This window comes from Taudactylus pleione, unplaced genomic scaffold, assembly GCF_031769625.1.
Source record: "Taudactylus pleione unplaced genomic scaffold, aTauple2 ptg000138l, whole genome shotgun sequence".
In the NCBI taxonomy this organism is placed as follows: Eukaryota; Metazoa; Chordata; class Amphibia; order Anura; family Myobatrachidae; genus Taudactylus; species Taudactylus pleione.
Window position 1 is genome coordinate 10,805,672 of NW_028284540.1, and position 5,115 is coordinate 10,810,786.

At 45.8% G+C, this 5,115-nt stretch overlaps 1 pseudogene; it reads left to right on the forward strand.

Moving 5' to 3' along the window:
• Positions 1 to 4,641: 4,641 nt before the first annotated feature.
• Positions 4,642 to 4,760, forward strand: LOC148522836 (5S ribosomal RNA; annotated as a pseudogene).
• Positions 4,761 to 5,115: the final 355 nt, after the last annotated feature.

The window sequence follows — 5,115 nt, forward strand, 5'->3', positions numbered from 1 at the left end:
AGGATTTTCGATGAACCTGGGCGTACTGTATCAGCATCATCAAACATCATGACACTGAGACAGGGGGTCCGTCCTGTCAGTCAATATGCCGTGCAATTTCAAATTTTAGCATCAGAGCTCAAATGGAATGAGGAAGCCCTCACCTCGACCTTCTGGCATGGGTTGTCAGACCGACTAAAGGATGATCTAGTCACTCGAGAGCTTCCTACTAATCTGAACGACATGATTTCGTTGTGTATCAAAGTTGACCTACGCTTCAGGGAACGTCAGGCTGAAAAAAACAGAACTGACCGGCAAAAGTCATTTACCCCCTCCATTTCTACCCGTCCCATTCCTTCTCCTACTGAAGAGGAGCCTATGCAGGAGAATCATACACACCTCTCCAAAGAAGAACGTCAGAGAAGAATGCAAAAGAACCTCTGTCTGTACTGCGGAGAGTCCGGTCACCTGCTGATCTCCTGCCCCCGTAAACCGGGAAATGCCAAATCCTAACTGACCCTGGAGACATCAAGTTAGGAGTTATGAACCCGTCTCCAAAAATTAAAGATTTCACGATTACCCTAGCCTTGGATCTTAAACCCAAACCTGTCTTTGCTACTGCTCTACTCGACTCGGGAGCAGCCGGAAATTTCATAACGTCTAGTTTCATAGATAAATTTCAGATTCCTTGTTTGTCTCTCAACCATGCCATCTCTCTGACCTCTATAGACGGACACCCTCTAACTAACGGGATAGTCACCAAAGAGACTCAACCAGTATTGGTCCGAATTGGGGCACTTCATTCTGAGTCCTTAAAATTCCTGGTGATATCAGAGGCCTCTCAAGAAATTGTTCTTGGTCTACCCTGGTTACGTCAACATAATCCCAGGATTGATTGGAGTTCTATGCAGATTCTGTCATGGGGTATGGACTGTCAGAAATCCTGTCTTCCAAAAATTCGACCTGTGAGAAAGACAGTTCCATTTGTTTCTTCTGCCATTCCCAAGGAATATCAGATGTTCGCCGACGTTTTCTCTGAACAACAAGCAAATATCTTACCCCCTCATAGGGAATGGGACTGTCCAATTGAATTGATACCTGATAAGATACCACCTCATGGTCGTACCTATCCGCTGTCCTTGCCTGAGACTCAAGCCATGACCGAGTACATCCGGGACAACCTGGCGAAGGGGTTCATTCGCCCCTCTACTTCACCTGCCGGAGCTGGGTTTTTCTTCGTTGGCATGAAGGACGGTAGTCTAAGACCATGTATCGATTATCGAGGCCTTAATGACATTACTGTAAAGAATTGATACCCTCTTCCCCTGATTACTGAGTTGGTTGATAGGGTCAAGTGCTCTGTCATTTTTTCTAAATTATATCTAAGAGGGGCTTACAACCTCATTCGTATCCGAGCTGGTGATGAATGGAAGACCGCTTTTAATACCAGAGATGGACATTTCGAGTATTTAGTAATGCCTTTTGGATTGTGTAATGCCCCTGCTGTCTTTCAAAGTTTCGTTAATGAGATTTTCCGGGATCTGTTATAGGTTTCGGTTGTTGTCTATCTGGATGACATACTGATTTTTTCACCCTCTGTGGCTAAACATCAAGAACATGTTAAAGAAGTTCTGACCCATTTGAGAGAAAACCACCTTTACTGCAAACTGGAGAAGTGCGTCTTTGGAGTGCCCAGTGTACCTTTTCTCGGCTATGTAATATCTGGCTCCAGGTTAGAAATGGACCCCAAGAAGGTACAGGCAATTCTGGATTGGACCCGACCTCAGACACTGAAGGCCATCCAGAGATTGTTGGGCTTCGCAAATTATTATAGACGCTTCATTAAGGGATTTTCTACACTGCTGGCTCCCATTACAGCCATGACCCGCAAAGGTGCTAATCCTGCCCAATGGTCACCTGAGGCAGAGTCTGCCTTTCATCTTCTAAAACAGGCCTTTATCTCAGCACCAGTTCTTCGACAACCAGATCTGGACAGGCCTTTCTTGTTGGAAGTAGATGCATCATCTGAAGCTGTGGGAGCAGTCTTGTCTCAACGTTATGAGGACAACCGAGTACATCAGTGTGGGTTCTTTTCTAAAAAATTCTCACCTGCCGAAAGGAACTACGCCATAGGTGAGCAAGAACTACTAGCTGTAAAGTTGGCGTTGAAGGAATGGAGATATTTGCTAGAAGGCACCAAGTTTCCATTTACTGTATTTACAGACCATAGAAATCTCCTATTTCACAAAAACCTCCAATGTGTGAGTCCTCGTTTGGCCCGCTGGGCAATATTCTTTGCCAGGTTTCAGTTCACCCTGACCTTCCGGTCTGGAGCACTTAATCAGAAGGCTGATGCCCTATCGAGATCTCTCCTCTGTGATGATCAATCTGAAAATCAAGGCAATACCCCTGTCTTGGAATCAAGAGTTTTTGCCACATTACAACTTCAGCCTCCTACGGGAAAATCATTTGTGGCCCCGGAATTAAGGAAGCAGCTTCTCACTTGGGCACATTCCTCTCGCTTCGCAGGGCACTCAGGCACTCGGAAGACCTTGGAGTTCCTGAAAAGACACTATTGGTGGCCTTCTATGAAGGCAGATATAATGGAGTTCATCTCTTCCTGCTCCTCCTGTGCCCAGCATAAATCATCACGACAAGCTCCAGCTGGGGAATTGCTTCCATTACCTACTCCATCACGTCCATGGACGCATCTCTCCATGGATTTCGTCACAGACCTGCCAGTCTCTCAAGGATTCAACACTATCTGGGTTGTAATAGACCGATTTTCTAAGATGGTCCACTATATACCGTTGAAGAAGTTACCTTCTGCCCCTGACCTGGCACAGTTGTTTGTCCAACACATATTTCGTCTACATGGCCTTCCTGCTGAAATTGTCTCTGACCGTGGTGTGCAGTTTACTGCAAAATTCTGGAGGGCTTTGTGTTCTGTTCTTCAAGTGAAGTTAAACTTTTCCACGGCCTACCATCCGCAAAGCAACGGCTCCACCGAGAGAGTTAATCAAGATCTAGAGACTTTCTTAAGAATTTTTATGTCATCTTCCCAGGACAATTGGGCTGCCTTGCTGCCGTGAGCTGAGTTTGCACATAATGCTTCCTACCACTCGTCAACTAACCAAATGCCATTTCAGGTTGTATATGGCCTTCATCCTCGTGTTACCGAATTTCGAAGCCTGCCTGTTTTCGATGTTCCGGCCGTGGAGGACACAGTGCAGAATTTTGCTGCCATCTGGACTCAAGTACGGTCTGATTTGTTGAAGGCATCCTCTCGCTATAAGACCCAGGCCGATAAGAAGCGTTCCACGCATGCAAGTTGGAAGCCAGGTCTGGTTATCCACCCGGAATCTTCGTCTGAGGGTTCCTTCTATGAAATTTGCACCACGCTTCATCGGTCCCTTCTCCATAACAGAAGTCATTAATCCAGTGGCCTATCATCTACAGTTACCCCCATACCTAAAAATCCCTAATTCCTTCCATATTTCCTTATTGAAGCCCCTGGTCCTGAATAAATTCCATAGTGCTCTATCTGCTTCTCCTCTAGTCCAGACGGAGAGAGGAGTTGAGTTTGAGGTCGCCCGGATCTTGGACTCTCGTCTATGCAGAGGTCATCTACAGTATTTGCTGGACTGGAAAGGTTACGGTCCAGAGGAACGTTGCTGGACCGATGCTCGTGATGTCCACGCTCCCACACTCATCAGGAGATTCCATTCTGCCCATCCGGAGAAGCCTGGTGAGTGTCCTGAGGCCACCCCAAAAGGATGGGGGACTGTCACGGCAAGGGTATTTCAGCATGGCGCTAGGCGAGTGTTACTTGTGAGGTCATTGTGGCGCGGGCTGTCTGGTGGCGGAGCTGGTGTCTGGCGGGGGGCTTTGGCTGCGCGCGTTGTTGTGCGGGCCTGTTGTCACTCTGCGCTGGTAAGGCCTGGCGGCGTCTCCATTCCGTTTGGCATGGGCACCGCCATCTTGCCTTCTGGCCATGTGATGCGGCTGGCCAATCCTGGTGAGTCACATGTTCCCTCCGGCCAGTAACAGCACGGCATGGGGTATTTAGGAAGGATCAGTGCCTTCCTTCTTTGCCAGTGCAACATGTATCTCAGCCTAGCTGAGAGGGAGTTCTCTGTGCTTTCCTGTTCCTGTGAATTCGCTGTCTGCCAGTCTGCCTGTCAGCTCCTAGCTCCCACTGGACTACCCCGCTTCCTCCATCACCCTTGCCCATACCTGAGTGCCTGAGCCTGTTGACATCCTGCGCTTCAGTTCACTACCTGTATACCTGGTTTGATTATTTTCAGTTTCACTACCTGCACACCTGGACAGCTCTAATTTTTTCTACTTGGACAATAACCCTTTTACTCCCACCACAGAACTCTTGTGCACATTTATATATTCTTGGACTTTTATTTACTGCCATTATATGTCTACTCAAGCACTTATTAAAAATCCTAGTTTTATTTTCAAATCTGCTTCTGTCATCGCTCCTTCTACCACCCCGGGTCCACAAACAACCCAGAACATCACACTGGGAATACCAGGTGTTGTAGGTAATTATATTCTATAATATTCTTTTCTATGACTATTTACATGGTTTATAGTTAATGAATTTACTGGTGGTGAGTAGTAAAAGAGGTCTATGAATAAGCTTTGATCACCTACGGCCATACTACACTGGACACACCCAATCTCGTCTGATCTTGGAAGTTATGCAGTGTTGAGCCTGGTTAGTAGTTTTGTGGGAGACCACCGTGGAATACCAGGTACTATAGATGATGTTATACTGCCATAACAGTCTATTCTATGACTTTTTACATTCATTATATTACCACCAGTAATGTATTTAATAACCTTAGAAGTAAGGGTTCTAAGAGAATTTGTTGCTCACCTACAGCTACGGTAATAACAATTATATGAAAAAAAAGGGAGAGTCGCAGAAACGCCTTTCCTTTGGCGCTATGTATTTAGTTTGTATTTGAAAGAGCGTACCCAGTTGCAAGTGCACAAAGCTTGTAAAGGCCTTGAATAATAAATACAGAACACAACATAAAGAATATCTGCACTATAGTTCTCAAGGATATAAATATTATAATATATGAATAAATATATATGTGGTTCCTTTTAATATAG